At 40.9% G+C, this 23,200-nt stretch overlaps 1 long non-coding RNA gene across 1 annotated transcript; it reads left to right on the top strand.

The window, feature by feature from the left end:
• Positions 1-17,425: 17,425 nt before the first annotated feature.
• On the top strand, positions 17,426-18,902 carry LOC102077174 (uncharacterized). The gene is made up of 3 exons (XR_268165.4): positions 17,426-17,961; positions 18,037-18,127; positions 18,205-18,902. It is a non-coding gene; the product is annotated as an uncharacterized LOC102077174 (long non-coding RNA).
• Positions 18,903-23,200: the final 4,298 nt, after the last annotated feature.

Raw genomic sequence — 23,200 nt, 5'->3', positions numbered from 1 at the left:
TTCTAAGCATCAGAAAGAAAGATCATCCAGGGTTCTCTCAGTGATAAAAGTTGTGAGTGATGAGTGGTTAGCAAGTCATTGTTTTTTCGTTTGTTTTTTTAATGGAATTTCTGCATTTTCAGCTCTCTGTACCCCAACAAAGTTATATTAAAATGTTCCAGATTCTTCCCATTTCTGAGCAGCTAAGCAGCAACTAGTTATAAGCTAACATTAAAAAAGTGCTTACCACCAGGAAATTTCTGGAAATTCTCAACCACTCTTAAGTATCCCTGTAATTGGGTTGGTTTGGGTGCATTTTAGTTCGTTTTGCTCCTTTTTTTTCTTTTTCAGCTTTCAAGTAAGCAAGTTTGTACTTAGCAGTTCAGGCTTCCCAAGGACAGGAGGACTCAGAGCAGTCATTCTACAAATGGAACTGCAGCGTACTTGATGACATGACAGATCAACTCAGCTCCTGTCATCCCCTTTTAATTTCACTGAATAATATTTACAGTGGAAATTGCCCGTGATCTGCCGAATTTTTATTTCTTTATTATTTTTAAATAATTTCTTTAAGACTATATATTTATTAAAGTGTTTTTGACACTTTGACAACATGCTTGGTAATCAAAGGACCATCAATTTGAAATCATTTAGAAAAATTGTTGTAAAGACTAGACAGTTTCATTCATTCATTTACAATGAAGTGATCCTGTTGTAAAGAACCGAATAACCACAATAGTGAAATCTGAATAATAAACAGTCTTCTGTGCATATGTGTGACGTAAAAACTGTATTATAAATCTAGAGGTGCTGACTATTATTTTATTAATCTTTTTTATATCTCTTACAAGAACATTTATCTGCCTTTAGTCTTTATGACCATTAGCTGTATTCTAACATCCAGAGATTTATATGGTGTTTCATAGTGTTTAATAATCTCCATACAGTTAAGCACCAACAATCATTACATGACTGAAACAAACTTGAAATGTTTCTGCTGCCACTGAAAATGTTAGCATTTTTACTCCTGTATTAAAACATTTTAATAATTAGTTTTAATTCAAAATAAGCTGTTAAAACAAGTGTAGCACATATCTACATCAGGGAATAAAAATGAGTGAAAGATTAATTTCCAGATAAACGGAAAGTTCTCCAGCGAGACATTAAAGTTGAATAAAACTATCCAGTTATGAAACTGAGATTTAATCTCAGCCAAACTGATTTACTCAGGAACAAATAAAACATGGATATAATTCACTTAGATGATTTGTAATGTTTAATGTTTAACTTAATTTCAAAGTGAATTATATATACCTCCACTGAGTGGTCAAGGCCAACAGGGGTTTTGAAAATGTATCAGGCTTGTTCCCAGGGTGTCGTGAGCCTCAACAGCCCTGTCAGTTAACAGCTGGTGAGAGGAGCTGGCTGTTAGACTAGTGGGAATGGACATCTCCAAAAATGTCAGAGCACTTTTGCAAAAAGGTAATGTCTTGATAAATCGAACATACATTTGAAGCTTACACATCTATATTCTTGCCTAAAAACATCTTAAAACTTTCATTTGTGTTACAGAAAAACTAATATTTCAAACATTACTGACCGCTTTCGCTTCTCTCCTCCACTATTACCACTTTTGAATTTCAGGCAAAATGCATTCTGGGATTGTTGCCTGCACCAGGAACTCGTCATCTTTGATAGAATGAGCAGAGCAAGAACTATTGATGCAAACTTTGAATGGGAACCATACTTGGGCTGCAACTGATGATGTTTCACAAATCCACAAGAACAGAAGTTCTTTTTTTTCTTTAGTTACGTAGTTTGTAATTGCTTTTGATATAAACAATTTATTTTGTGTTTAGATAACTGAAATCGGGACTCTGGTTAAATGTTCTCAACTTTTGTATTTTGTTCTCCAACTGAAAATACACAAAAAAAATAATAATAATTTTGACTCTAATATAACAGAGAAGGTGTTTGTAAACCAATAGCTAAATAAGAAGATGTTGATAGGGACGTGACAGGGACATGAAAACACAGGGATTTTGGCATTAAGTTCATGGCCAATTAAGAGTAATATGCTGATTTAACATTGTCTCCTGTAATAGCATTTGGCTCACAGGGCACAGGTTTCGTCATCATAGCCAAGTTCTCGAATTGGAGCCCTTTCCTTATTTTTTCCAATTCTACAAACTGATATTCCTTATAAAAATCTGGTGCCAGTATTATCCAATGTGTATTGCCACTATTGACAGCTAGCGTTCAATTCACTAGCTGGGCCCACGTCCCCATTTTAGGTTTGACAGCGTTTTAGTAGGGAAAGGTGAATGCTTGGACATGAATTGAGCTGCGGTTTGGGGCAGGCCTCGAAGGGAACTGGCAGCGGCTCCCGGGCCTGGCAGATCCCCATGCACTAAATAGAAGTGAACAAGTTAATGAATTGAAAACAAGGAGGGAGGGAGGGTGGGGAACGTAAACGAGAATGAACAGCTTTCAGTACTGGGGGAACCTATATAGATGACAACCGGAAGGAGCGTGTTTGGAGGCACAGTCCGGCTCCTGAAATTCCAATACATAATCTCCAATTGTGTCATGCAATTAGCAGCTATGGAGCCTGCAGCAGTCTGGTAAACTCACTTCTTTATAACAGCTCATTATTGGTGATGCACTTTTTTCGTGTTTGTGTATTTTTAGATAGAAAATAGGTGGATTTCTTCTTGAAACAGAACTGAAGTCACCAAACTCACATCTGATTTTCCTTACAGTCACTTATAGTCAGAGCAAAATCATACTTTGGACAGTCTAATAACTTAGCTCACATCTAGGGGAGACAGAGTGTTGAATACTGAAAGAGTGAAATGATGACATGAAGTAGAATGTGACCGATCCTTAATCTTAATACTATATTATAGATAATTTCTCTATAACGCAGCTCAAACACTCTTTCCCATTATATGTCTAGAAAGATCTACACATCTCATACACCTGCTAGTTGTTGTTCTAGTTCTCACACATTTTATCTGTTTGTCATCCTCACTCATGAGTACCAGGCACACAGGTTGTCAGTGACGCCTTCCCCCTGTAACAGCCTGTGGCCTTTTCAGAGTTTACAAGAAGTTCAGGGCAACAAAACTGTGGGCTGTAAAAACAGTACAGTACATTACAGCATTTATGTGATAGATCTTCTTTCCAGAATAAGCTTGAGGGCTCGTGTATATAAGCCAAAGTTTGACAAAGGCTGGTTAAAGCATTAAGTTGGCTAAGCGACTGTGGTTCAGGGGGTTGGGAAGCTCAACTTGTAACCGGAAGGTTGCCGGTTCGATCCCCAGCTCTGTCTGTCTTGGTCGTTGTGTCCTTGGGCAAGGCACTTCACCTACCGCCTACTGGTGTTGGCTAGAGGGGCCGATGGCGCAATATGGCAGCCTCTGTCAGTCTGCCCCCACGGCAGCTGTGGCTACAATTGTAGCTTGCCTCCACCAGTGAGTGAATGAACAGTGGAATTGTAAAGCGCTTTGAGGGTCTCGAAAAGCACTATAAATGCAATCCATTATTATTAAACCAGTGCAGATTAATGTCAGTGATATATTTCATATAGTTTGTAAAAAAAAAAAAAACACCTGGATCCTATAGAACTATATAAACTATATATATATATACTATATAAATAAATATCTTGAAGTTTAAACCAACTATCTGGAGTGACTCAATCTTGCTATCCTCAACAGCAGGCACACCTGGAGGTCAAGGTGCAGGCCACAGTGGCAATCTACCATAACAAAGAGAAGTAGGAGAGATATGAAGAGCAGAAAACAAATTGGTATTGTAATTAAGAAGTTCTTTACAAGGTAACAATGGCTAACTGCACCTGTGTTTGTGACTCTGCCTAAATTAGTGTGTTTGTTGTGTGAAGTGTGTCTCTCCCAGTGAGCTAGGGAACCAGCTGCAGTGACACAAAAGTGGAAGCAATGTGGAAGTGGAAGGTATGAAGCAATAAAAGGTGTGTAAATGAGCTAGAATTGCAAAAGAGCACCAATAGGAGAAAAAAAAAGGGTATGCTAAAAGAGCCACAATAACATTTTCCTTTTTTCACTAATAATCCTGGTCTTAATATATCAGTATCAACAAAAGACATTGCTTTAATCACTGTTCAAACATGCTGAACAATACTAGACATCCTTGCACAGGTCTGTCAATTATTAGTAATCAGAAAAATTTGAAAAACGGTGGCGTGGACACACAGCGGTCGTGAGCTCCTGCTCAAAATCAGCATGGAGTAAATCGACAAACTTTTCATACATGGAAGCACTACGAGTTATACTAACGAACTGCGGACTGCTTTGGAGACATTTACCATCAGCGACCCCCACTACAAGATCTCCCCCACAGTGGATACGTCTCAGGTGGTGCAAGAGAGAATAGAAGAGGGGCAAGTAAGTTTGTGGAAACATGCCTTAACAATAATATTTCCGACAGCGCCATTCAACTCGAACAGCTAACATCCTTTCAGCAGACAGAGCTCTCACCGAAGGGGTTAAAGCTAGTGGAGGGGGACTGTGTGTTTACATCAACGATGCAAATGCCTGGTGTCATGACACTGTTGTTCCTTGCAGATACTGTTCACCACTGCTAGAGCTCACGATCATCAAGTGCAGACCATTCTTATCTACTGAGGGAATTTTCAGCCATACTGCTTTTCGCTGGCTTTATCCCTCCCTGCTCCAATAGCAACAAGTGAGGCACTGAATGAACTGTATCAGCATGTCAGTGAGCAGCACACAGCACACCCAGATGCTTTTCTTGTCCTGGTGGGCCATTTCAATCATGCAGACCCAAACACTGTGCTTCCAAAACTGTACAAACACATTACATTTCCTACAAGGGGAAACAACTTTCTGGACAATGTTTTCACTACCCAGAGAGAAGATTACAAAGCCCCCCACCCCCACCCTCCACCTTGGTGCCTCTGATCACATCACTGTTATGCTAAAGCCAGCATACAGGCCCCCGGTCAAAGTCACCAAACCAGTTTGTAAGCAGGTACGTATGTGGTAAGAAGGGTCTTCAGATTCACTGCAAGACTGCTTTTTCACAACAGAGTGGGAGCTCTTTAAACAGGCTGCCACATATGATAACACCACAGACCTGCAGGAATATACGGAAACTGTCACAGCCTATATCTCAAAGTGCATTGATGATGTCACAGAGACCAAGAATATCACTGTCCGGGCCAACCAGAAACCATGGCTCACAGGTGAGGGCTTGTGAGGGCAAGAAATGCAGCCTTCAGAGCTGGGGATGAGATGAGCCTAAGAACAGCAAGGGCAAACCTGTCACGTGGCATCAGAGAGGCGAAAAGGCAGTACTCCAGGAGGATTTCACAGAGCTTCAGGGACAGCAGAGATACTAGAGGCTGTGGCAAGGGATACAGACCATCACAGGCTACAGGTCTACACTGCAGACTATTCTCAGTTCCACCTCTCTAACAGATGAGCTAAACAAATTCTTCGCTTGCTTTGAGGCACAGAATGACACCCCCCCTCCCCCCCCCAGAGAAGACTCCACCCCCTTGTAATGACCAGGTGATGACACTATCCACTGTTGAGACAACGCCGGTCTCTGCGATTCTTTTGGTCCTGGTAGAGATCACACTGAGATGTTTCCATGTTTTACACAATCCTTTTATTACCCATTATTCTTATAGATGCATCTGGAGATCAGCACACTGCATTCCTATGCAGTCCTATGCTAAAGGCTGATCTAAAGAACTCCACACAACAGTTACAGTTATAACCTCTGATCTCCTCCCCTCTACAGTAAACACCCCCACAATGGAAATACACTAGTACAGTGGCCAAGGGTGCTGACACCCTGACCCCCATCTCCTTTTAAGGTAGTGTCCGTTTGCCTTTTGTCTGCACCTCACCCTCAGTAACTCTTGCCTCCTGGCCTGGGGGTGGGGGTTGATTGTCCTTCTGCCCTGCACCTCAGTTCTTTGTTCCCATCCCAGGCCTATTTTCTATTTTGTAGTCTTACACTCATTAACCGCAATATTATAATGTTGCAAGCAATCACAAACTATATTCTCTTTAACTCTGATCTATATTAAGGAATCTATGCTCAACACCACCAAACAGTGTGAGGAGATCAGTGTGAAGCTCCAGTGTGAAGCCCGAGGTCCTGATAACATCCCTGGATGGCCACTGAGAGACTGTGTGGCAGAAAGCAGAGATGTCTTCACAGACATTTTTAATACATCACTGAGCCAGGCTGTCATTCCCACATGTCTCAAAGCCTCCACCATCATTCCTGCACCAAAGAAGTCGTCTTTCTTCCACCACAGTGTTGTTTTAGTGTAACACTGAGATCTGTGGGAGCACTGCGATTTCAAATTCCTGTGTTATGATCTGTGCATATGGTTTTTGACAATAAAGCTGACTTTGAGTTTGACTTGACTAATTCAGTAATAAAATTACCTCTCAAAATGTCTCAAAAGACAAAGACAGACTGATGTGCCACAACACTGGACCTGGTGGCAGCTGAAACCCACTGATCATCTCATCACACTGCTGTGTTGTGTTGGAAAACATTAGGATTTAAATTGATTTTTATTTGAAACGCATCACCACCCTCATAAATATTGTGCATCAAGTTCAACACATGTACTCCTATCTACCCTACTTTCCCAATTTTCTTCAGCTGTTTAGCTTATTTGCTTTTGTTTGAACATGTTTTTTACAAAATGAAAAAAAGTGCTTCTAACAATCCCAGTAAACTAAATCAGCCCATATCATGGTTCATTACATTTCTGAGGGCAACATTTCCCTCAGCAGTGAACTTCATTTATAAATGCTTTAATTTTCTCAGTTTAAATTATTCATACAAGTGGAAAACAAAGGCATTCATAAAAACTTTAAAGGGAGATAATTTACCAAAAGTATTAAATATGTGTGTTACAGTACAGACACCACCACTCTTTTCTCTGTCACTGTCCCAGCTTTCAATTGGAAAAAATACAGATGGCTGAAACACAATGACTCTTCAGTCCAACATTCACATAAATCAGTGACACTGTGGTGCCCTGGGTTCCTATCACGGATGAACATTACATTCTGTGACAGCTGATGAATATTTATGTTGAAAAACAAACAAAAATTAAGCAAGCTGTTCTTTTTTTATTTTAACTAAAATAAGGTTTGTATTCAAAAATTAAAGACCTTTTGAAAAGAAATAAAGACCTTTTGATTTACTTCTTAAGACTTTTGCATTTCATCTCCATCTGGAGTTTTCTGTTTTCACACGCTCAATGAATAAAGGATTTGACTGACTGAGAAGCGTCACGTGTGAGTTACAATGCACGCAATTGGTCTGTGTGTTTCCTGTGAGCATACACTGAATATTATAAAGATAAAGGAAAAGGCTGTGCAGATTAAAATAACTTTACCAGAAAGACAAGAAAAGTAGCAAAGAGTGAAATGGAAAGGGTCTGTCAAAGTCTAGTAATAGGTTTGGATGTTATGAACCGGCTAACCTAGCACAAGTGGACTCAAGTTCATGATCCAAACAAGAACAGTAGGGGATGGAAATAAAAAGCTTAATTACATACACAGAGTATATAGCAGGCAGATTGGGGGGCGGCAAATAGGGCCAAATCGCAATAACAGTCGCCTCTAGGCGCTTTATATTGTGAGGTATAATATAAAACGGTGCTACAATAATATGATACAGAGAAAACTCCCACAGTCAGATGAGCAAGCGCTTTGGCGACAGTGGGAAGGAAAAGCTCTTAACAGAATGAGGGGAGTAAGACAGGACAAAATCTGACATCTGATAAGAGGAAGATCAGCACTTCTAGAAGAAGGAAGGAAATGTAAAAACTGGGAACCACTCCCGCAGCCAACGGAGGAGTCAACATTGGAGGCAAGGAATAATGACATTAGTACACATAGGGGAAATAGTAACATGAAGAGCAACTAAACAGCCTGGTTACCACACTAGAAAAACAGATAAACTGGCAGAGACTGGTTGGCAGAGCTGGGCACTTTGTACCGCAGCTGATGACACCAATGAGGCACAGGTGATCCAGCCGGGGAGTGGAAAGTCTCTGAGCTCCACCCAAAGGGACGGAAATTACACAAATTTAATGCTGAAAAGCATTTATTTTTTTGAACCTGATATAAGTGTGATAGTTATGTGTGTGATAGTTGCTGCTGGGAGTGTTCATGTATTTGGAATAAGACGGGGAAATGTTAAACAGAAGAGAGAGAGAGAGTGGCACTGTGCTGTAAATTCATTAAAATGTTTCAATAAAAACCACCTCTGCTTTCAGGGAGAAGATAAAAAGAAACATTCAGGCAGAAATCTTCACCTCTGAGTGTCTGTTCTCTAGTTTTTTCTACTTTGAACAGAAAATGTTATTTGCAGCGTGCAGGGACTTCATCCTCACTATAATCTATACTCACATACCACTCCACCATAAACAATATATTTATACTGTAAAAAGAAAGCTAGAAAAACATTCATTAATTACAAATTTTAACAGATGGAGAAGCACCATGATCATTATAGTCACAGCTTGTTGTTCTTAACAGTCTCAATTGTCTTTTCTTGTTTGAGCAAGGATTTCTTCAAAACACGTACTGATCACAATTACCAGTGTTGGAAAGGTTACTTTTAAAATGTATTCCATTACAGATTACAGAATACATGCCCCAAAATGTATTCTGTAACGTATTCCGTTACATTACTCAATGAGAGTAACGTATTCTGAATACTTTGGATTACTTAATATATTATCATGCTTTTTACAAATACGTGAATGTACTATTGCTGTGTGATTTATTACTATTACTGAAGGTCCGCGGCTCCGAACCGTAGTAAAGGGACCTCGACTAATACGGCGGGGACCCAGACAACATAGCTTTACTTTGTTGTCTGGGTCAACTTTGCTTGCGAGAGACAGAGAGAGGTGTTGAAAGGCTGCTCCAACGGAACTTGTTGTTTCAGAGAAAAACACGAACACAGTGTACAGTCGAGTCTTAATAGCTTACTTACAACTGGGCTCGTCAGATACTCTTCTTGGCTGCAGTGGTTATTATTATATTTACATGCTTCCAGCTCCCGTTTTTGCTCGGTGACAACTCGTACTTTTCCACTCTCCTTTTTCTCCCCTCCTCTTGCTCACAGACACATAACAGGTATGGCAGTCCATTCTCCCTGCAACACGGACTACACTGCCCATGAGGCTACATTCTTTAGAGCTATGCCTGTAGCATTCTGCCTATGGACTACTTGCACTAGGGCATGTGACGTATTTCCGTTTCCAAATACTACCGCTTGGACGTTTCTGGTATGTTTGTTTATCTATCGGTAGCTATGCTAATGTCACTTCAGAATGAGTATCAAAAGGAAAGTATTTAAAACAGAACATTTTCAAAAACAGGAGAAGAAATACTCCGAGCATTGCTGTGTCCCACTTTGTTCGGCTTCAGCCAAATTTAACGGCATAAGTTTTCATGGCTTTCCGACCCATTCCGACTTGAGAAGACAATGGCTGGTAAACATACGCCGGGATCATTTTACGATTACCTCTCACACCAGGGTCTGCAGCAGACACTTTGCCAGTGATCAACTCATAGAGCCCTTGATGGTTGAAGGCGGCTTATTAAAGGTGCTGTACCAACACTTTTTGAGTGGAATGGCTTTAAAGGTGAACCACCGCGGCGTAGTGTTTGGGAGAGAACGGAGCGACGCCCTGAACTAGTTCCTGCTGACGATCAAGAAGAGCACAGTCTTACAAGAGATCATGACTACTGCTCAGTCCCTGAGCCGTCTGCATTAGACATATCTGCATCAGCTGCAGAAGACCGGTCCAAAGACGTGGAGACTCTGAGGAAGGAAATACAGGAGTTACGTGTCCAGCGAGAATTTGGGTTACAGCGTTTTGCTGGCTCCGACACTGACATCCAATTCTATACCAGGTACACCTAAGCTCTATTCAAGCTAACTGTTTAAAATATACCAAAGTCACCATCAGTTAAATTTCGAAAGTGTTTCCAGTCTTAATGAAAACAAAATAGATATTTACTTTTTCTCTGCTGATTGTATGTTTCATGTAGATGCTTTAGTATTTAAACAATATGCTACAGGTAAAATACAACACCAAATAGACTCTTAATCAGACTGTTATACAGCATACCATTAGCATATTTGTCACAGTTTACATTATTTTTATGTCAGTGTGTAATGTTAATTAATGATTGACATGATGTATGTCTCTCTCGTGAATAGATTTCCAAGCTATGATCATTTGATGGCATTTTGGTTTTTGATTGAGCCTTGCATCTATAAGATGATCCGGGTTTCAAGAGCCAAGTCAGCTGCCAATAGGAACGAAGAAGTGTTGACACCTGCATGCACATCAACGGTAGGTTATGGGTTTGTTGGTAGTTAGAACTAGAGGTGTAATGTTAATGTATTTATGTACAATTACATTACATTATGTACAATAGCATACATACACAGGTGTATATATGCTAAATGACTCAGCATCTTTTACATACATACACCTGTGTACTACAGCACCTCATTGTTTACCCCATGGTACAGTATGGTATGCATAACCATTACAAAACATTTAGCCAAGAAAAGCATAATTTTACTATTTCATAGCTTAAGGAGTAACATTTTCCCTTTTGTTTTCACCTTCCAGAGGCAGCTGCTACAGCCAATTGACGAGTTCTTTCTTTTCCTGGTTTTCCTGTCAGTTGGTTTGAAGGAGAGGGACCTGGCACACCGATTTAACATACACCAGTCCACAGTGAGCCGCATTATTGCAACATGGACACATTTTCTTGCCACTGCACTGGGGTCTCAATGCATCTGGCTTACACGTGAAGTGCAAGCTTACCTCCCTGAGGAATTCAAAGATTTCTCAGACACCCAGATGATCCTTGACTGTACAGAGCTGAGGTGTCAGATACCATCCTCACCACTTCTCCAAAGTGAAATGTACTCTTCGTACAAATCCCACTGTACGATGAAAGCCCTGGTTGGCATAGCTCCACATGGTCCAGTGACATTTATCTCTAATCTGTATGCTGGTTCGGTTAGTGACAAGGAACTATTGAAACAATCAGGCATTGCTGAGAAGTTGACTGAAGACATGGCAGTGATGGTAGATAAGGGCTTCCTAATCACCGATTGTTGTAAATGCAAAGTGTACTGCCCACCTTTTCTATCTAAGCAGAAGCAGATGCCAGCATACCAGGTTAAGGAGACGCAGGCCATAGCCAGACTCAGGGTACATGTGGAGCGAGTCATTAGGATGATAAACCAGAACAAACTTTTTGATAGCATCATTACCATGTCACATGTTTACAATATCAACCAACTGTTTGCAGTAGCACGTATGCTGTCAAATTCAGAACACAGCATTAGTTAAAAAATGGGTTAAGTGAGACAAGATGGACTTTTCCCAAGACACCAGTGCCAGTACAACTTATGGAAAATGACCTGCAGCTGAGGCCACTACAGTTGCATTTCTTCCTTGACAAAACTTGATTACAGAACTGGTACTTGAGTGCTGATAGTTGAGTTCCAGTTATTGATAATTCTAATTCATTGCAAATGTTGAATGTTAATAATACTGTTTAATTATAATACTGTATTACTATTCATATTCAACAAAATTGTTTATCAAAATTATAAAGTAAATCACTAAATCGTTTTAAAATCATAAGTGACATTGTGCTTTTGTAACATCCAAAATACCATTTGTCATTTTCTTCATTCAGTTGTGCTATTGTCTAAATGTATGTCAGTATGCTAGGCATGGATTTTTAAATACTTACCATGTAAATAAGTTCTGCACAAATTCAATGTTTTTAAAAAATGAAATTGATGCCATTGCTTAAATAACAGTTTATTGATTTCACATAAAAGTAACATGTAACAACAAAAAAATTCATGAAATACTTTGCAAATAAAACATCAGTTATTTTGTTCCAGCCAGCCTGAAGGATCTGTTTTCCTTTTTGCTATGTTTTCACTGTTCATTTTTCCAAACACAGGTATTTTGGCATATATATGTAAAAAAAGAAGTAGTCAGCCTTTTCTCTGATTGCATTGTGCACATCTGTATCCATGTATATTCTTTGTACTAGGTAGTCCTCTTGTGCCCACACAACGAAGTCACACCACTGCATCCCACTGATGAGCAGTTGTCCTTGCACTTGCCAGTAATATGCGTGGCTCTTTTTTAGTTAAGGGGTACCACATTCCATTTGCAGTCAATAAAGTTTTGTACATTGGGACATTTGAATTCGACAAGGCCAAACTGGGGGTATTCATTGGGGTCAAAAACAACACCATCAGGAGATGCAGCAAGCCAGGGGGCAATGGGGTGAATGACCAGACCACAGGGTGAGTAGTTAACATTCATTAGCCTACTATACTCTGCTGCTATTGCAGGCTCCATCTCAGTTCCTCTCCTCATGTCTGCTGTCTGCCTTGTTCCCTTCAATATACGCTCTGCTAGTGACTCTGCCGAGCTCTGACGTGACACACCTCCCGAAACCTAGAGGCAGTCACTCTGGGCCTGTGGAGCTGATGCCACTCAGACGAAGAGCTTTGCTCACGTGTAGCTTCCTCTATTTTGTGAGCCATTTCCAGAGTTAAAGACAAGCTTTTCAGATGCAGAAGCTCTTCTTCTGAGCACACAAACAAACAATCTGATGGCAAGATGTCATACCCCTCCAGAGGCAAGTGCGGTGTTGGTGGTGCATCACGGTGTAGTGTGATGTACCAGGTTGTCAAAACTGGCTGCTGATATGACAGAACACTGCCCTCCTGCACCAGCCCAAAAGCACTTTCCACAAGGGGCTTGTCAGGTCTCATGTTCATTGTGGTCACAAGTGGCCTGTCCTCAGTATTAAATTTTGCATATGCCTCCATTATTCTGAACAAGCAGGGATCTGGCAACGGACCCACCATGCCTCTGTAGAAACCACTCCTAAAGAAAACATCAATGACAATAATGTAAGGAAGAAGGTTATTATACTGAACAACAACTAAACTAAAAACTAAAAGGTGTAAAACAGTGGTGCATAAGTTAGAGACTGGGATGTATATGTACATGACTGAGTTAGCCGTCTTCAGAAAGTGTAATGTTGTATGTAAATTAATACCTATTCTGACACATGTATGTATGAACAAATAGCAACATGCATTTGTAACACAGGAAACCAAATTTTACAAATCTAATTACCGTACTCCAGTCTGGGCCATCCTATTTGGTACCGGCTTAGTGAAGATCATGGAGTTGATGGGTCCTGGCTTCACACCCTAACAGAAGACACATTTACTATGGATGGTGTTGCTGTTCATATGTAAACATGGACTAATTCAAAAACTTTAACCTCATTTAAATTACCACTGTCCGTGGCTTGTGCCATTGCTGTTCAGATTCTGTGCAGCTATGCACAGGGGGACAACCGGCACTCTGAGTTGTGAGTAGTGTGCTGTTTGGAAGAGCAATGCCACTGTGTGATTGCACATAACAGCGCCTGCCACACAGGAGCACTGGCTATGTGTCAGTACCACCGGCGATGAATCCAGAAGCTTAATCTACGAAGAAAGAACTAAAATTAAAAATGTAACATCATCTTCATGGAAGAGCCGAACAGGAACATAGTTCAGTGTTATGGTTACTGACCCCTACAGGCTTACCCTCCTAAATGCTTAGTGTTTCCTTCTCTCCCTATTAAAACAACTTAACTATCCTTGATAACTGTAATAACTTCGATTGTGTATATTTGCAGTATTAACTTGGTGTCAAATGTTTCTGATCACCCAAACACACGTTGATTAAACTATCTGACTAGTCAAATTAGGAGTGATAAAGCAGGGAGACAAGGAAAACATTCAGTTCAACAATGTTGAACTGAATGTTCCTAAACTGAAGTTCAACATTCAGTTTAGGAATGCACTTAACTAATGCTTAAATGAACTGAACCCCACTGAACAGGGATTAACAACTTTACACAGCTTCCTGCCTACACTTAGTCTGTGTGGTGCCTCACTCTTCCTCATTGACCTGTAGCACAGGGCTGTCACACCGACCTCCCCTGACAACCTGTCTTTATCGGACACTGAATAAAGATACAAGTACCATTAGCATTATTTCTGTATTACTCATGTCAGCACGTCTTAAACATATATGCTTTACACTTAGCAAGAGTAGCATTACGTAGTTAACTACCTCCTTAGTTAGCCAACTACCTAACGCTATTATAACAGTGTCTAACAACAAAAGCGACATTAGTTAAGAAAACCTCAACTATAGGTTCGGACGACATAAAACACCGTTTAAGAAAACATGTAATGTAGAGAACTGACATCAAATGAAGGACATAGCGGAGTAACGTAGTGTTTGCATTTGACGTTAGCTAACGTTTCTTTGTCGGTTAATTTATGTTTTCTTACCTTCGTAGTTGTGTATATATGATGCAGCATATAACTTAAATCCTTTATCTAATTTGCTGGCTGGGGTAGTCGTCAATCTGCAAATCCGATGAACATCAGTGATGTTCAATTTTGGGAGCTCTTGTAGGCAGCGAGTGTAGAACGTCACCATGGTTTAACCATACCGGAAGCACTGGGGCAGGACTACATAGAACGCGGAAGTGATTGTGCAAGTAGTCCATTAGCTTAGCACAACAACAAAAACAAAAAGGCGCTCTCTCACCCAGGAAACACACAGTCGCAGAGAGATAGCGTTGCCCTGTAACCATGGCAACCGTAACGCAGCAACGCCGCTGGAACAACAGAACATAGCTGTCAGACAAAACCCAAACAGTCCTGACCCGCCACAATATGAAACAGTAAAGTACCGCAATGTAATCCATTTATTTCAACAAAGTAACTGTATTCTAAATACCACCTTTTTAAACGGTAACTGTAACGGAATACAGTTACTCATATTTTGTATTTTAAATACGTAACGGCGGTACATGTATTCCGTTACTCTCCAACACTGACAATTACTGAGAGTCTGGTATAATAAGTAGCTTTGTTAGGAATTGTGCAGGGCTTGTCTGTGTCATTGTTTCACTATCAGTTTAAACTATTTTTTCTTCTTTTCTTTAAAAACCATTCTTATAACATTCCATTTAGCTTATCTGTAGCTCAATTTAAACAGCTTAATTGGATAGATGTGTTTCCACTTCTACTTCATGAATACTTTGCCTGTATGGCTGTAAGACATCATGTCATGGTCTGTGACTTAGATCGTGAGCCTATTAATGATAATCCGGGAATGTGTTGAATTTTCAGTCTCATTCTGGGAATAATTTGTGTTTTTTTGTCTTGTGGTTGAGTACTTAATAAAGTGCTTGTGCTTGGAAAAGTGTATAAAAAAAAAAGCTTCTTATACAGTTTGAATATTTAAAAGATACTCAGGCAATAGTAATCATTATATCTTAATGTCATGACCATGAAGAGTGACTCTAAAGCAGGACCTGGAAGACAAAGGATCAAAGTTAAAAGTCTGTTGTCCACGTGTTCCAGGTGCTTGTACTTCACTTTCATCAAATGTAAACCTGAATGCATTTTTCAATGACCACTCATTCTGGTATTCAGTTCAATTTTTATTTATACAACGCCAAATCACAACAACAGTCGCCTCAAGGCGCTTTATATTGTAAGTAGTGATGGGATTTAAGAGCCGGCTCTTTTGGCTCCCAACCGGCTCTTCAGGTTGTTTTGTTGCTTTAATTAATTTATTATTAACAATAATATAAAATTATGCACAAAAGGAATTACTAATGTAAAAAAAAAAGTGGTTTTAGTTATATATATGTTATGGGTATATGATATATAAATATATGCGGTGGCCCCTAGAGACAAAGCACGTACAAACTCCAAAAAGCACGTACAAATTCCAAAGCACATACAAACTCCAAAGCACGTACAAACTCCAAAACACATTTCTAGCGTTAACTGAACTTCCAAAACAGAGCTACCTAGATCACTTAAATTACACAATTGAAAGCATATGTGTATTGTTTGTGTATTTATACACAAGCACTCATATATATTCAAATAATATAAAAAAAATGTTCATTTACCTGTTACTACCACACACCAAATCCGGTCGTTGGTACTTCCTGGCTTGTGTAGCCACTAGGTAACAAAGGCTCAACACTGCGCCTAGCATTCTGGAGCACTTCTGTTGTCTTTTGTACGTGTTTTGGAGTTTGTACATGCTTCGGAGTTTGTACATGCTTCGGAGTTTGTACGTGCTATGGAGTTTTTACGTGTTTTGGAGTTTGTACGTGCTTCGGGGTTTGTATGTGCTTCACCCCGAAGCACATACAAACCCGTCGTTCACTTCAAAGAGCTGGCTCTAAGAGCCGTTTCGTTCGCGACCGACACATCACTAATTGTAAGGTAGACCCTACAATAATACATACAGAGAAAAACCCAACAATCATATGACCCCCTATAAGCAAGCACTTTGGCAACAGTGGGAAGGAAAACCTCCCTTTTAACAGGAAGAAACCTCTGGCAGAACCATGTTCAGGGAGGGGCGGCCATCTGCTGCAACCTGTTGGGGTGAGTTTGTATGGAGAGGTTACAGAAGTGTCAGGTGTTTAGGGGGACTATAGGGTAGTAGGTCGATGCCACAGTTGTCCAATGACGAGTTGGTAATCATGATCATGATACAGAAGACAGACCAGATGAGTAAGATTGTAAGGATTTGTGTTTGTGGAGGAATGGCAGGCTGTAAGCAGTTGGAAGGCAAAAGGCTCCAAGGAGCTATCCATATATCCATTAATGTGTTTCTCTAACCATAGATAACCTAAGATTGTGGGAGTATTAGCTGCTTAAGTGTTAAGAAAACCAAGAACACACAATGATTCCCACACACAAACAAATGTATCAATTCGGTCCAGTGAGTGATGGCAGTGAGGATTTGTTTGTTGACGGCTGACACAAGAATAGATGTAGGCAGAGGTTCGATTGATAATTTGAGTTATTTCGCTAATTCACACTCCACAAGGTTTTGTTTTGCACTGAAGTCAGTTAGTGCTTGGAGGATTAAAGAGTAATTATTACAGCAAATGATGGCAGGTATCATGTGGCAAGGCAGTTTGCCATATACAGATTGACACACCACTTTACTGGCGACAGGCCCTTTTGGCTGCTTAGCACATGTACCAATGAAGTAGCCGGACTGCTCACAATAAAGACACATTTTTGCCTTCATCCTCCTCCTGTTAACAGCTCTGGAGATGTGGAGGTACCATCACTGAACACCCTTATTGTTGGTGTCTCTGAGGTAGAGGGTGTGACTGGCATGGGTTGCTTAGCTGCTTCTGGCTCGGAGACCTATCTGGAGAGGGAGCAGAAGTGAGTTTAGCATGAGGTGACTGGATCATTCTCAACATTTTAACTTAATGCTGTTGGGTTTCACTGGGTGTCCATATTGCCAGATTGTTCTGTCAAGACCAAGAATGGACTCTCAAGCAGGACACAACTCAATTTTCACAGACTTTATAGTTAAACTGGACAGTTTTTGACTGAAACTGGTGAACTGGATGAGCACTAATTTGGGAGAGCAACTCTGGGAGAGGAGATGGGAGTTCAATCCAATCCACTGTATTACCACTTGGGGTAAGTGACTGAACACTGAAGCTTTTCCTTGATGTGGCCGGATGGGTTGCGCATGTCTCTCTCTCTTGGTTGTTCGCTTGCTCGCTTCACCTTCTCTCTCTCTTTCCGCTGCACTTGCTCCTTGTATCACGTGATTGGACTGATTGGGAACCCACCTGCACATTGATTACAGGGTGGTGTTTGTCTGTATAAAGGGAAGCCGGGTTTTTGTTGGTTCATTCCTCCCGAGCTTCTGGCGCAACACAGCAGTAACTGCTGGCCTATCGTTACAGATTAATTTACCGAGACAATCGGACTGTGTGACAGCTACAGGTAGGCTTCCATTTGACCTCTGATTTCTCTCAGAAGTACTGAAACTAGTAGTAATATTTCTGCGGCTCGTTGTAGCGCGGCCGTTTCTCTTGTCTTTACTCCAGCTGTGGTAGAGAGAAGCATTTGAATTGCGTCCACCGTGCAGTATAGCGCCTCCAATCTTGGGGTAAGCCACTTATATTATAGCTACTAGTATTTGTAAATTTAAGGAGGTTAAGGTTATATTTGCCCTTTTGTTTGTAGGGTTCGATTGCTGCCGCACCCTCTCAGTGACCAATCGCCTGATTTTAAGTGAAGAGTTGAGACGCCTGCCTAGCTGCTGTTTCAGGGCTCCTCTGCAGTGGAGCTGCTGTCTTGTTTTGTCTTGTGTTCTGTTCTGTTGGCTGTCCAGTTTTGCTCCTGCTACTTTGCCGAGCCTTGCCTCTTGGGGCTTTGGGTTTTACTTTGAGCCCCTTCTGGACTATTGTTTGCACTCCAGCTTCCGTGGCTGGCTAGGGCGATCCTCAGCTGCATATCCGGCTGGTGCTAAGGAACTGATACTGCCTCCCCTGGTTGCTCCCAGTTTGTGGGGAGCTGCACAAGACTGAGCGAGGCTGCGGAGTGCAGAGCCCCTTTTATTCTTTTTATTATTTAGAGAGAGCCTGTTATTTGGTGTCCCATGTTTTATTTTTTTTAATGTGTGTGTCTTGTGCTTTTATTTCAGGGAACTGAGGATCTACCAGCGGCCGTGGGACCTCAGGTGGCGGGTCGTTTTCCACACTTCCTTTGTTGTACAGCACTGGGTGAATAGACTGTAGTGGGGGGGGGTTTGTGTGCTTTTCTTTTTGGTCCACCGCTGCTGGTAAGTCCCAGTTCTGTTTATTGTTATTGTAATTTGGGACACAGTTTTAGATGACATTCAGTGCTCTGTCATTGTTGATGTTTTAACTTATTTTATATTAATAAATAAAATTGTGTTAATATTTGAGCCGGCCTCAGTGTGCATCCCTGAACCTGTGCAAACGTTGTTGTTTTTTTTAATTATATTTTATTCCCAAACGATTTTATATTTCCTGGGGGTGAAATTCCCCTAGGTGGCGTTGTCCAGTGACCAGTGCAAGCTATAATTCCAGAACTCCCGCATATATTTGACTGAGACACCCTATTGTGGTCCAATGTTTCTTTATACATCAGCTAAAAAGATCCCACGTAGTCCTTCACTTTAGATCTAGCAGTAATTTTTCTATGAATATTTGATGAAAGGGAAAAAATGATTCACCTGTTTCATAATGGAACATATATTCCATTTGTGTGTGTGTGTGTGTGTGTGTGTGTGTGTGTGTGTGTGTGTGTGTGTGTGTGTGTCATTACTCTGTCTAAACATTATGGGCTCTCTTCACTGACAAGGCCATTACATTTGACCTTCCCAGCCCTCCTGCCAGCTGTAACTGATAGCACTAACAGATTTAATAGCCACTGAAGTCCACTGAACCAACAGTACATAAATCAAAGTTTTCAGCTTGTAAAAAGGGTCCCAGACCAGTGCGACCACAGTCTCAATCCAACGTGTAAAACAAGTGTAAAACAGAGAAAGCAGATTCCACAGTGACCAGAGAAGTCCAACTGGCTAAAATCCTTTGAACCAGAGAACAGTTTCCTATCACCTGTTATGTTGTCCCTGTTTTGTCCTTTGGGCCAGTTTCCCACGTGTTTAACTTAAGCATCTCTGAAACTTGCATGTAGACCTATCAGTTTGTTTGTATCTGAATTTGCTTGTCTACAAACAAATCTGTGATTATACAGAAGATGTGACCAAATCAGTGCCTCTGTGCTGTCTTTCTGTCCAGCTTTGTCTAATGTTACAACCTGTCTAGGGACAGGTCACAGCATGAATGAGGCACCTGCTTCCCCCAAGACCCAAGCTCCCACAGAAACCAATTTGTTATCATTAAATGCCATTTATTTACAGAAACAGCAAAACTGGCCTTCCTGATCTCATCAGGAAAATGTGCTAAGGAAAATGTTAACCCTAACCCTTAACTAAGTTAATTATTGATTAAGAAACTTGTTTTTCAAAAATGAGAGGGGAAAAAGTAATTGAAAATAAGCAAATCCACTAAAAAGATAAAAATATTTTTTTCAAATGTTGGCCATATTGTCCAGGCCTGCAATGCGCTAATCTTTTAGCATTATTTAACTACTCAGTTTAAGAATTTTGTTTCTGGTTTACAGTTGTGTTTACCTTGAAACAGCGTGAACGACACATAACCTGTATCCCCACAGCACCTGCAAAAAGAGTAGTTGTGCAAAGCTAAGTACTGCTCATTATGCTGTGAGGCATATAAAATAGACGCTTGGATTAAGATCATAAAAAGAGAATAGACAGAAGAGAGGAAGAAACTTGAAGTACAAAGTGCATTCCTTAATCATTTATTTGTATTTGTTTCCAAACACTGCACTATATGTTATGGAAACTGTTAACTTTGTGGATGTATGGTAATTCGATTTGAAGGCGCCCAGCTGTGATTGGTGGATTCCTGGATGAGTGGTTCCAGCCTGAGGATCCCACCCTATATAGAGAGTTTGGAGCACTGCTGGTGAGAGAAGTTCAGTCGCTTTCTTGAAAGCCTGGCCAGCCACGCCTGGGATAATTGCAGGCTCAGGTTCTCTGATCCAGATGAGGAAGGGGAGTGGCTAAGGGTGAACTGCCATTTTCTTTGGGTCAGTGTTTTCTCCTGTTTTTGGATAAGTCAAGGATGTCTGATTTCGTTTTGTTCTTTTTCCGTGAGGTTGTGTGCAGGCATTGGAGCTTAGCTTTGTTTTTGTTTATTATTTTTGCCTCGGCTTACCCTAAAGTGTTGATACTCCTGTTTTGCTGTTTCTGTAAATAAACAGCATTTTAAGAAATTGGTTTCTGTGGCAGCTTGGGTCTTGGGGGAAGCAGGTTCCTCATTCATGCTATGACCTGTCCCTAGACAGGTTGTAACATTGGACAAAGCTGGACAGAAAGACAGCACGGGAACAAGCTCTAAGCACAAGATCCATCCAGGCACACCATAATGGTGTGGCAATTCAGCACATAACAGCAGGTTGCAAGATACTAGCATGCAGGGCATATGTGGAAAGCCATAACAAAGTGGCTGGCATAATTGACTATGTGCACGTTAGCATATGCTACTTCCGGTGCAAAAACTCCTGTGTGGAGCTTTGTTTCCGGTGTCCTATTCGCGCCTTGTTTACGGTCCAAAACAAGTTAAGCAAATGAATGAATCAAGCGGCGATTTACATTTCTATAGATGTCTTGGGCATTTACGCAATATATCTGTAAATGATGTTCATGGACTTGTCGATATTTTTCCCCCACGCCTCAGAGCAAAAGAGAAAAGGGATTCAAATGTTATATTTCTCAGCTGTCCCTCGTTTATTCCGGGTGTTATGTTATAAAAATAACCAGCGATAGGTGAAATCAAGTAGCCAATTTTATTTTTTGATGCGTGGACATTGTGGACATCCAGTAGTGCACTTCAGAGTCACACTGCTAGCAATCGATGCAGCGATTCTGTACTGTACAGGAGAGACGTCACGGAGGAGATCGTCTGCAGCGATCAGGACGCAGAACACAATGTGACGTAAAAATAAGCATGAAAACTTGCACTAAAAAATCCGCAAAACAGCGAGGTGAAAGGTGAACCACGTTATAACGAGGGACCACTGTAATTTTGAAGGTAAGTCACAACATACCCTTCATACATACTAATGTATAGAAACCCTCACCAGCAATCGTTCATTTTTTGTATGGCTTTTTTCACGGTTTGTTAAACATGCTGTGTAGGTGTGGACATAACGGGAAACATCTGTGACTGTTATTCATCTGTAGTTTGAATGCTGAACATTTGCCTGTTTAAAGAATAAGACCAGTCACTATACAGAGATGTGCTTCTGAATGTGGACAATGTGTCTTATGCTGCAGTGATGCAGTTCTGCTTGTGTTGAGTGATGCAAACAACCAATCGATCTAAACTCTTTAAACGTCAATCACGTGGTTACCGGCTACCGGCGAAAATAATGGAGGAAATCGGGACGGTAAGCCAATTTCTGTCTTAGCGCATTTGCGCCGCTGTGTGTTTTTGTGGTCTTCTTTTGTGGCTAATTCAGTGAATTTTGGTCTGATCGTGGTGAAACTTGGTGTGTGGAGTCAGTGATACTTATGGACTTATATTTCTCAACCTGCGTTATAACCGATTAAACGTGATCTCCTCCTTTTTGCCCCTGGTATCGGGGGCGTGGGGCTTAAGTGGTTAAACGTCAAAATCTATCATTAGATTTTTTGTGACACAACAGTGGCGAGTGTTCCCACCTTCTGCTCTTTGGAACTTAACGCAATCTTTCCGTTTTCGAGTTTTGGACATGATTTTGGAGTATATCTTCGCAGTAGCGATTTACCGCAAAGTAAAGCTACCGGAAATGTACAACCCCACATCCGGCCTCAAACCAGGAAGTTAGCATTTTCTCGTGCACATAGTCAATATACAGGAACATCTGTGCTGAGTATGTCCTGGAAAAGACACGCCCCTTAGGGTGGTTGAGAATGACTGAGCTAATATCCTGTGGGACTTCCATATACAGTCAGACAAACTGATGATGGCCAACCAACCAGAAATAGTAGTGGTGGCAGGCCGAGGAAGACGGCCAAATCGATAGATGTAACTATACTGAGTGACAGCAACATCAGGAAAAAGAAATATGAGAAACTCAAGAAGTACCAAGGGCTGAGAGAAGAGCTCGAGATGATGTGGAGGGTGAAGGCAACAGTGGTCCCAGTGGTAATCACAGCACTTGGAGTAGTGACTCCCAAACTGGGCAAGTGGCTCCAGCAGATTCCAGGAAGAGCATCCAAGATCAAATCAAATGGTTTTAAGTCCCTGAGAATTATAGATCATATCCTGGACATTGGGATTGGTAGTCACTTACATTTTCAAATATTTTCACTTTGAGTTGATATTCACAATGACAAAAACAAGGTTGTTATTAATGTCCAAAAATATTTACAACCACCATGTCGGGGTGAAGCTGGAAGTTTTCTCCCCACCTCTGTTCTATCTAATACAATCCTCTGTCATTCAAAGGGATGGTGTGGCCATTCAGTCTTTGCCATATTATCAGCTCGCCAGCGCAGTAACCAGTAGTGATTTGTCGGTCGTGAACGAAACAGCTCTTAGAGCCGACTCTTTGAAGTGAACGACGCGAGCCGGCTCCTTAT

This window comes from Oreochromis niloticus, linkage group LG2 (genome assembly GCF_001858045.2).
Source record: "Oreochromis niloticus isolate F11D_XX linkage group LG2, O_niloticus_UMD_NMBU, whole genome shotgun sequence".
NCBI classification, from domain to species: Eukaryota; Metazoa; Chordata; class Actinopteri; order Cichliformes; family Cichlidae; genus Oreochromis; species Oreochromis niloticus.
The sequence above is the reverse complement of the archived record's forward strand: the minus strand, read 5'-3'. Positions and strand labels throughout refer to the sequence as shown.